The sequence below is a fragment of the Pongo abelii genome, chromosome X (assembly GCF_028885655.2).
Source record: "Pongo abelii isolate AG06213 chromosome X, NHGRI_mPonAbe1-v2.0_pri, whole genome shotgun sequence".
NCBI classification, from domain to species: domain Eukaryota; kingdom Metazoa; phylum Chordata; class Mammalia; order Primates; family Hominidae; genus Pongo; species Pongo abelii.
This window is the reverse complement of record NC_072008.2, coordinates 38,076,169-38,087,684: the sequence shown is the minus strand read 5'-3', so window position 1 is coordinate 38,087,684 and position 11,516 is coordinate 38,076,169. Positions and strand designations below refer to the sequence as shown.

The 11,516-nt window shown below is 39.5% G+C and overlaps 1 non-coding gene across 1 annotated transcript; it reads right to left on the bottom strand.

Moving 5' to 3' along the window:
• Positions 1-383: 383 nt before the first annotated feature.
• LOC112131075 (U6 spliceosomal RNA) lies at positions 384-490 on the bottom strand. The gene has a single exon (XR_002913223.2). It is a non-coding gene; the product is annotated as a U6 spliceosomal RNA (small nuclear RNA).
• Positions 491-11,516: the final 11,026 nt, after the last annotated feature.

The following is an 11,516-nucleotide window of genomic DNA, read 5'->3' as shown; positions in this document are numbered from 1 at the left end:
TGCAGTGTTTGGTTTTTTGTCTTTGTGATAGTTTGCTGAGAATGATGGTTTCCAGCTTCATCCATGTCCCTACAAAGGACATGAATGCATCCTTTTTTATGGCTGCATAGTATTCCATGGTGTATATGTGCCACATTTTCTTAATCCAGTCTGTCATTGATGGACATTTGGGTTGGTTCCAAGTCTTTGCTATTGGGAATAGTGCCGCAATAAACATACGTGTGCATGTGTCTTTATAGAAGCATGATTTATAATCCTTTGGGTATATACCCAGTAATGGGATGGCGGGGTCAAATGGTATTTCTAGTTCTAGATCCTTGAGGAATTGCCACACTGTCTTCCACAATGGTTGAACTAGTTTACAGTCCCACCAACTGTGTAAAAAAAATATGGAACACTTCACAAATCTGCATGTCATCCTTGCGCAGGGGCCATGCTAATCTTCTCTGTATCGTTCCAATTTTACTATATGTGCTGCCGAAGCGAGCACACACCTAGCTAATTTTTGTATTTTTAGTAGAGACGAGGTTTCACCATGTTGATCAGGCTGGTCTCGAACTCCTGACCTTGTGATCCACCCGCCTCGGCCTCCCAAAGTCCTGGGATTACAGGCGTGAGCTACTGCGCCCAGCTGTTCCTTCTATATTTATTAACTATTGCCTTCTATCACACTATCCTGAAATATTTCAAATTAGAATCTCTGCAATCGCCCATCTTCTCTTAGACTTGAATTATAAAGTCCTTCTAGAGAAGTCATACAAGCATGTATTTTTACCACTACAAATTTATCATTCCTAGCTTTAGTATGTCCTCAATACTAGAGTAAATCTTCCCTGTCTTCACTTAGTAACAGCTATTAATGTTTATCATTCTTCTTACTCTTTGCAATGTGACTTTGCAGAATGCCCTACCCAATATCACTTTGTACTTTTTATAGAGGCCGTAATATGGGAACCCCATTTTACTTTTCTTCTCCCACTCCCTTCTTTCCTGAAAACTTATCTTTATCTATTCCCATCCTTATTTTTATATTCCCAGTTCAGTGGAGAAATACCCCTTCTTCTAACCAAAGCTAATTCCTTTTTCTATGCCCTAGTGTTCATTGCCTTCTACCTACTCAGAGGTCACTCTGCCTAAGTCATTCCTTCTTCTGTTTGTTCAACTACTCTCTCTTTGCTGGTTTTGCCTCCTAAGCATATAAATGTACTTATATCTCCACAATCTTCAAACAGCACACTTTCCCTTTATTCATACCCATCTACCTATCGCCCTCTACCCCTCCACATTGCGTTTAGTCTGTCTCCACAAAACAGTAGATTATTCTATTTTTACACTCTTGAAATCTTCTGCAGTTGTGGTTTCAAACCCACTACTCCATTAAATTTGCTCTAATTAAGGTAAGCAGAATCCTTCTAATTACCCAATTAAATGTGCTCTTTTCAATCTTTATCTCATTTTCTTTCTTTGTCATTCACTCTCTTTTTGAAAACTCTGTGTATTAGTCAACTATTGCTGCATAACAAACCACCCCAAAACTCAGTGACTAACGAAAAGCAATCATTTATTATTACAAAACAAGTCTGTGGGTTAGGTGGGGGTTGTTTGATCTAGGCTGGGCTCAGCTGAGAATAACTTATTCTGCTATGGGCAGTGACCTACCCAGGTTTGTCCTTCTCATGGCAGAGACATAAGAGTACAGGACAAATTATGCAAGCTGCTTTTCAAACCTCTGTTTTTGTCATATTTCCTGGCATTTCACTGGCTAAAGTATGCCGTGTGATTGAGCCTAGAGTCAGAGTAGAAGAGCACTGAATATGTACAGGACAATGGGAATGAATATAGGGAGGGGTAAAAATTAGTCATTAATGCAATTTACCTACTCTATTACCTTTTTTGTTTCTCTCTGTGTGTGTGTGTGTGTGCATGTGTGTGTGTGTATGTGTGCATGTGATCACTTCTTCTATAATTGTTCTTATCTATCTTTTAAGGACTCTTCTACTGCCCATCCCATCCCTTGAATATGAGTGTTTCCTAATATGTCAGCCTCTGTGTTTGTTTTTCTCTCTGCATACTCCTCCTGGGTGATCTAACTACCCCCTATATATTAAGGATTCTCAAATTTATATCTCCATATATACCCTTCTTTAGACAAATTGAAGCATTTGTAATTTTCCACACGTGCTTTTTCATGCCTCTATGCCTTCGTGCATTCTGTTACTTTTTCTTGGCAGTTCCACCTTCCTTAGCCTCGTTCACATCTACAGCTTCTCCAAGAATCAGCCCAGTTGAAGCATCAGTTTCTCTTTTTTCCTCTTACTTCAAAGACCAGGCCAGTGTTAGAACATAACAGGCTATCGACAAACATTTATTGAAATAATTATTTAAAATAAAAGTAGCATGCATTTCATTTTGTTCCAAAATTTTAAACAAGTCATAGTCTGTTGGGCAAAGACATAACACCAAAATTTGTTTTAGACTACTAAGATGAAAGGTGACATACAACCAGATTTTATGCTGCTCTTTTCCTCCTACTCCTCTTCAAGAAAGATTCACAGCATGATACATACTAGCTGGGAGTGAATGATTTATTTTATTTGAACCTGAAATATAACCTCTAAATGATAGACCTTAAATAGTTGTTTTCCCACTTAGTGGATGGCATTGCTTCCTGGAGTTGACCTTTTGTACTTTCACTTTCATTTTATATGTAAATGGCTGAGTGTATTTTTGGTGGGTGATATGGCTTGGCTGTGTCCCCACCCAAATATCATCTTGAATGGTAGTTCTCATAATCCCCATGTGTCATAGGAGGGACTCAGTGGGAAGTGATTTCATCATGGGGGTGGTTTCCCCCATGCTGTTCTCATGATAGTGAGTGAATTCTCACAAGATCTGATGGTTTTATAAGCATCATATGGTATATAAGCATCATATATGGCGGATCCACTGGCAGCTTGCACCATGCTGTCTGGCATTTCCTCTGCTTACACTCATTCTCTCTCCTTCCACCCAGGGAAGAAGTGCCCTCTGCCAGGATTGTAAGTTTCCTGAGGCCTCCCCAGCTATATGGAACTGTGAGTCAATTAAACTTCTTTTCTTTATTAATTACCCAGTCTTGGGCATTTCTTTATAGCGGCATGAGAATGGATTAATATAGTAAATTAGTACTGCAGGGAGTGGAGTGCTGCATTAAGTATACCCAAAAATGTGGAAGTGACTTTGGAGGGCTCAGAAGACAGAAAGATGTGAGAAAGTTTGGAACTTCCTGGAGACTTGTTGAATGGTTTTGACCAGAATGCTGATAGTGGTATGGACAATGAAGTCCAGGCTGAGGTGGTCTGAGATGGAGAAGAGGAACTTCTTGAGAAATGGAGCAAAGGTAACTCTTGCTATGCTTTACTAAAGAGACTGGCAGCATTTTGTCCCTGCCCTAGGGATCTGTGAAACTGAACTAGAGAGAGATGATGTAGGGTATCTGGTGGAAGAAATTTGTAAGCAGCAAAGCATTCAAGAGGAAGGAGAGCATAAAAGTTTTAAAAATTTGCAGCCTGCTGATGCGATAGAAAAGAAAACCCCATTTTCTGAGGAGAAATTCAAGTTGGCTGCAGAAATTTGCATAAGTAATGAGGAGCCCAATGTTAATCACCAAGACAATGAGGAAAATGTCTCCAAGGCATGTCAGAGACCTTCATGGCAGCCCCTCCCATCAGAGGCCTGGAGGCCTAGGAGGGAAAAGTCATTTTCTGGGCCAGGTCCAGGACCCCCCTGCTCTGTGCAGCCTTGGTACTAGGTGCCCTGTGTCTCAGCTGCTCCAGCCATGGCTAAAAGGGGCCAAGGTACAGCTCACACCATTGCTTCAGAGGGTGCAAGCCCCAAGCCTTGCAGCTTCCATGTAGTGTTGGTCTTGTGGGTGCACAGAAGAAAAGAAATGAGATTTGGGAACCTCCATCTAGATTTCAGAGGTTGTATGAAACACCTGCATGTCCAGGCAGAAGTCTGCTGCAGGGGCAGAGGCCTCATGGAGAGCCTCAGCTAGGGCAGTGCAGAAGGGAAATGTGGGGTCAGAGCCCCCACACAGAGTCCCCACTGGGGCACTGCTTAGTGGAGCTGTGAGAAGAAAGCCAGCATCCTCCAGACCCCAGAATGGTAGCTCCACTGACAGGTCATGCCATGCACCTGGAAAACCCACAGACACACAATGCCAACCTGAGAAAGCAGCCGGAGGTTGGGGGGTGGAGGCTTAGTACCCTGCAAAGCCACAGGGGTGGAGTTGCCCAAGGCCATGGGAGTCCACCTCTTGCATCAGCATAATCTAGATACGAGTCAAAGGAGATCATTTTGGAACTTTAAGGTTTAATGACTGCCCTATTGGATTTCGGACTTGCATGGGCCCTGCAACCCCTTTGTTTTGGCCAATTTCTCCCATTTGGAACAAGTGTATTTATTTGCCTAATGCCTGTACCTCCATTGTATCTAGGAAGTGACTAACTTGCTTTTGATTTTGCAGGCTCATAGGTGAAAGGAACTTGCCTTGTCTCAGATAAGACTTTGGACTTGGACTTTTGAGTTAATGCTGGAGTGAGTTAAGACTTTGGGGGACTGTTGGGAAGGCATGATTGTGTTTTGATATGTGAGGACATGAGATTTGGGAGGGGCCGGGGTGAAATGATACGGTTTGGTTGTGTCCCAACCCAAATCTCATCTTGAATTTTAGTTCCCATAATCCCCACTTGTCATGGGAGGGACCAGGTAGGAAGTGATTGGATCATGGGGGTGGTTTCCCCCATGCTGTTCTCATGACAGTGAGTGGGTTCTCAGGAGATCTGATGGTTTTATAAGTGTCTGGCATTTCCTCTGCTTGTACTCATTCTCTCTCCTGCTGCCCTGTGAGGAGGTGTATTCCACCATGGTTATAAGTTTCCTGAGGCCTCCCTAGCTATGTTGAACTGTGAATCAATTAAGCCTCTTTTCTTTATAAATTACCCAGTCTCAGACAGTTCTTTGTAGCAGTGTGAGAACAGGCTAATACAGTGGGGAAAGCACAGTATGTTCAACCATGTCATTGGTATTTAACATATATTATGCAATGCACCATTAAATTTGATAGAATAAGCATAATTCTATCAAAACATTTTCTTATGCAGCTTTCCCTTATCAAGTTGAGTGTTATTGCCTACATTTCTGATAAGTAATTTACTGTGAAATTTACGCATTAGCAGTCTCTGGGTAACAGGGCATAGTATGAATGCCATAAACTGGACAACTGGATGAGGACATAGACTCTGTGTTGAGTTAGAAATAAACAAGCAACTACAGATAAATCTTCTAATAGTGCCACTGATTTGTTGATCAAAGACTACCTATCAGTGTAGACCATCATAAGGGACCTCAATAAAACCAAAATTATTGCAATTGAACTTTATTTTTTAAAATTTTTAACATTTTTTTTTTAAAGTCTCACTGTGTTGCCCAGGTTGGAGTGCAGTGGCATGATCTTGGCTCACTGCAATCTCCACCTCCCAGGTTCAAGCAATTCTCATGCCTCAGCCTCCTGAGTAGCTGGGATTACAGGTGTGTGCCACCACACCCATGTAATTTTTGTATTTTTAGTAGAGACGAAGTTTTGCCATGTTGGCCAGGCTGGTCTCAAACTCCTGGCCTCAAGAGATCCACCTGCCTCAGCCTCCCAAAGTGCTGGGATTACACGTGGGACAAACCACACCCCACTGCAAATGAACTTTAAAACACTTTGTGTTCTATAGTACCAGTTTGCCTCACCATACACCCCTCTTAGCTCTCATTCATTAATTTAAAAACAAAAACATTTATTGAATCACACATAGATCTTTGCACTAGAAATACAATGGGGAGCAGGATAGACCAGTTCCCTGCTTCTTATGGGGTTTACATTTGAGTAAGAGATACAAGATAAGAAGTTTGGCAGTTACAATAAACACTGGAAGGAGTGGGATTAAAAACAAAGGAGAAAGAAGAAAAATGTCATTCCATGGTCTGCGAATAAGATAGAAGGAACAAATGTCAAAGAACCTGTGGAAGAATTACCACTCTGTTATAAGGGAAGCAAATAATAGCTAGGCATGCAAGTGTGTTCTTTCATTCAATGACAAGAAGTTAAAGGAGCCCTCAAATGATGGATCCAGTTTGTTGCTAAAGTGGGAAGCAATATGTTGATAGTGACAGGAATGTTCTGGAGTCAGAGAGTTGGAGAGTGGGAAAATGTTTGAAATGGCTGTGGTGGAGAACCAAAGCTGAACAGATCAGAGAATCATCAGAGGTTTCCCCTCCTGCTCTGAGAACCCCATTGTGGATGCAGACTACAGAGTTACAGAGCCCTAGTCTGTTCATTGAGAGACATTTTCAACCAGCCTAGATTTAGGTGGAGAAAAGTCAATGAATTGGATCAATTCAAGAGTTTAGCTGGGTTAATTTTTTAACTAACAAAGAATCAGAGAAGGATTACAGCTTTCTTCACTTTGTGACAATTCCTAAAAGAAATAGCCAAAAACCAAATGCCAAAATGACTCCAGGAGAGATTATCCTAGTTAAAAGCCCTCAGTGAGGGCCTCATACAAATTTAAACACAATCCCACCACACTGACCTGATGTCCCCACTATAATGACTGACGATCTCTTGGCTCCAAATACCCCCATTCTATCAAACATTAACTCAGAGTAAAATGGAGATAAGACCATGTGGATAGAAAACCCTTTGTAAACAGTTTTTATTGTTCTCCAAGTCTTCGTCTGTGTTTAGAAGGAGAAAACTGAGACTTGAATGTTTCAATCAGTGCCTATTCCTAATTTTTATACCTTGAAACAGCCTACTAGGAATGAGAAATGTGTATAATCATGTTGCTTCAGCACCTTGTTCAACATCTACATCATCCATGTCTTTACCTAAAGAGAATAGAATATAGTTATGATTGTTACAAGGAGAAAACTATCCACAATCCCTTAATGTCAACTGAGGTCAATCTATATATGTTTATATTTGATTATGCATTTGAAAACCAGGGCTGCATCATGGGTTGAATAAGTATACGTGATTGGTGCTGATGCTTGGCAAATACTCTATTATGTGTAAAACCATGACACAAATGCTCATTTTGTTCATATTCAATGTTTTTTCCCTCCCTGTACAAAGGTCACTTTGTTTTAAAATTAACTACTTTAAAAGTCCTCATCTGGCTTATGAATAAATATTTAAAATGTGCTTTGACTATGAAGAAGGTCATTAGCATATGCACTTTGACAATGAATGATTCCCTGTGATAAAGCTGCAGATTTTTGATGAGCAAAATGGCTATAACTAAATAAGCCATTTTATGCTTGTAAATACATTACTCCAGCTCTTCAAAAACACCAGGAAACATCTTTTGTGAGACATGGTTTAGAAGGATCACAGAAATTAAGAGCTGAGTATAACTAAATGGATCTCCTTGCATGTGTTCTTTCCCTGAAACAGTACTGGACTGATTCATGCAGTACATGTGTTTTTCTCATCCAGTTTATATGCCCCTTCAGTGCAATAAAGCATTATAATAAACAACAGGGTCAGATTATGTACCCTGTATCAAAAGGTCAGCATTCTTTCCACTAAGAGACAGACACTAAATAAAAAACAGATTTTTTCTCTGTGAGGGAAGGAAATATTCTCAGTTTGATATTTGTTTAAAGATTGTAATATGAGGATGAGGTGGGGCATAAATTAGCCACAACACTAGTAGAATTTTTAGTTAAATAAATGGTTAAAAAATCACAACCTTCACTAGAAATGGTAGGCACGAGAAGGATCAAAACACAAAAAAACTAAGTTTTCCAAACCGTAGCCAAAAACATTCTTATTGTGATTATGCAGGCAGAGCATGCCTGAGGCACAAATGTAATTTCGTCTTTACATGAACAAATGCTAAAGCATAATAAAATTGTATGGCAGAGACAAGGGCAGGAGGAAAAAAAAAAGAAGGGATATAAGATGTCTCATATAGAATCTATAAATGTCTGGAGAAAAGGGATCAACCTATATGGAAAAGTCTTATTTCCTATTTTTCCTTGGTGCCTGCTTATTTCCCCCTGCCCAGTATGTTTATCATGGCACTGCACTCTAGGATTTGTACTCAGTTGTCCCTATTCACTCATACTCACAACCCCATATATGAAAAAGCCAGGAAAAATATCAAGTCAAAATCATAGAACCTGATAAAAACGTTGTCCCCCAGCTGATAATACAATGCTTCTTGTAGCACTCTCCTGGCTACAATGCCCATAGTATGATATAAAAGAGGCACCAAGAAGAAGAGGAATCCTCACTCCTGCTTAGATGTTGGCTTCAAAAGTGTTTTATGTTCATCCGGATGCAGTGGCTCATGCTTGTAATCCCAGCACTTTGGGAGGGCGAAGTGGGCAGATCACTTGAGGTCAGTAGTTCAAGACCAGCCTGGCCAGCATGGCAAAATCCCAACTCTACTAAAAATACAAAAATTAGCTGGGTGGGTGGTGCACACCTGTAGTTCCAGCTACTCTGGAGGATGAGGCAGGAGAATCACTTGAACCTGGGAGGCAGAGGTTGCAGTGAGCTGAGATCACACCACTGCACTCCAGCCTGGATGACAGAGAAACTCTGTCTCAAAAAAAAAAAGAAAAATATATATATATATATACTTCATGTTCAATCATCCAGCTTTCTGACCCCTACTCTCTTTGCTTCCATCTCACTTTTTCTAGAACCATCACCCCAGTAATTATCTGACACCATTTTGACCTACAGTTCAATGATCCTATCACTTTTTTGCTGTCCATCACTACTTACCCAGCTTAGAATCCACAATCTATCAGACCAATCACTCCCTGAAAATGCCTTCGAAGGCCATGATTCTCTCTTCCGCAGTCAAAATCACCTGGAAAAGCCCCAATCCGGGTTAACTCTACTCTTCTCCATATGCTTCCAAGAGCTGAACATGGCCAGAGGCTGCAACATCTATGATAGGTTTCATTTTAAAATTATGACCACAAAACACAATTGAGTTGCCTGAGATTTTACCATATTTTTCTAATTTATTTCCTTCCCCACACTCTGAGAAAATCCATTGTCCTCTCTCATGTAACGTCAAACTTCAAATCTAACTTCTAATGTAACTTTCAAATTCTTGTCTAACTTCTTTACATTATTTGAGTGATTGTCTAAATGTCATTTTCTCAGAGAACTCTTCCTTCTTCACCTTATCTATAGTAGCCTCACCCTAGTCACTCTCTATTCCCTTACTTTTCTTAAATCTTCTTTATAACACAGCTACCTCGTGTCATGTGTGTGTATACACACACACACACACATATATATATACACACACGCATATATATATAATGTAAGAGTTAAAGAAAGAGGAAAGAAACATGAAACACGGCTTGGCAGTTAAAGACACCTTTATTTTAGATAAAATCTGAGAGAGGCTTCTGGCCAATTTTGGTCAGGAGCACTTTCTCTTACAGACTAAGAGACTATATTTGTTTTAGGGTGAGGGGGCTTATCACTAGCTTGGAATGTTTCAGTGTGAGGGAGAGGTTTTATGGCAGGGTTGGAATGTCTCTGGGGGGAGGGGAGTTTATTTTGGGACAGACATCTTTCTGGCTGGAGGGGGGTTATCTTGAGGCTGGCATCTTCCTGGCCAAAGGGAGGTGATCTCGGGGCTAGCATGTTTCTGGCTGGGGAGGAGTTTGGAATGTTTCTGGTTGGAGATGTTATTTGTGGTTTATGGTCTTGCTGACCTTAGCCATTAGGCTGATGCCCTTTGGATTTAGGCAGTTTTTTATTTAGGCAGTTTTTATTAAGTGAACTTTAGAATGAAGGGCTTGCCCAAGATGGCGATGTTCCTTCTGTCATATAATACAGATTATATACATATCATATATAGATATTATATCCTTCTGTCATATAATACAGATTATATACATATCATATATAGATATATGATATATAGATCTATATATCATATTCATATAGATATATGATATATAGATCTATATATATGATATATATATGATATATAGATATATGATATATAGATCTATATATCATATTCATATAGATATATGATATATGATCTATATATCATATATCATATATATATCATATATATCATATATAGATATATATGATATCTATATCTATATATGACAAATATATGTGATTATATATATGATATATGTATAGTGTTTGTGTATTGTCTGCCTTTCCTAATAGATCATAAACTCCATAGAGATGGGCAATCTTTCTTGTTCATTCCCATCTTCTAATACAGGATTTCTTAACCTCGGCATTATTGACATTTTATGGCAAATAACTTACTGTAGGGGACTGTCATGTGCATTGTAGGAAGTTTGGCAGCATCCATGGCCTCTAACTACTATAAGCCAGTAGGTCTCACCCTACTTATGACAATCAAAATGTCTCCAGGCATTGCCAAATCTCCCTGGGGTGGAGGTGGGGGCGATGGTAAAAACCTGCCCTGGTTAAGGACTACCTCTCTAACACAATGTTTGGCAATAGAGGGTGCTAAGTAAACCTTTGTTGAATGAATGAATGAATGAATGAATAAATGACAAACCCATAGGACACAAAAACATTCCAAGAAGTAGCAGAATGTATTGTTCTAACATTCAGCAGAACTATGTTTAAGCCTGTCCAGCAAAAGTGAATTTACCTTGTTGTAATGACATCTGAAGGGGAAAAAAAGATCTTGCACCAAGGGTTCTCAACCCTGACTGACTACATGTTATAATCACCCACCTGGGGAAGCTTCTGAAAAACTACTGATGCCAGTTTTGATTCCAGAACTGTTAAATCAGAATCTCAAGGAGGTGGGGTCTAGCATAGAAATTTTTTTAACACCTCATCCTGTGCTTCTGATTTGCAGCCAGTGTTAAAATCCTATTCCTTTCAATTCTCCAAAGACTAGTATTACAGAGTAGCAATCCTCATTGTCAATACATTTCTCCTCACATATCTACATTAGTGATCAATTCCTTGGAAATGAAAGAAAGGATATCTCAGCACAGTAACTTCCCGCTCCATTTATATCTTCTATTCCCTGCCCCATTGTAGATCTGTATTCATCCTAAGTAAGGTAATTTAAAAATTAGTGTTCTATTTTTGATAATTAGTTCTGGTAATTAAAAAAATGTATTACCTTGCAATTTTCTTTTGTAATAATGGCTTGTACTATGGAAGAAAACTCATTTTGCCATACTGGGACCAGATATTACAAAAGCCTTGAAATAGTACTATGTGAGAGTCTTGACTACAGTGGCTTACATCCTAGAAACAAAAGAATGATAGAAGAAGATGCCTACAACAGAGCCTGTAGGGAAGCAGAGTTTGCATTTTAAATTAGAGAGTTCTGTGAACACTTATATCATGGCCTACTAGTGACAACATTAATAACTGATCTTAAGTATCTTATTCAAATCCACAAAGTTTTTCACTCCCAAAGTGGTACCTT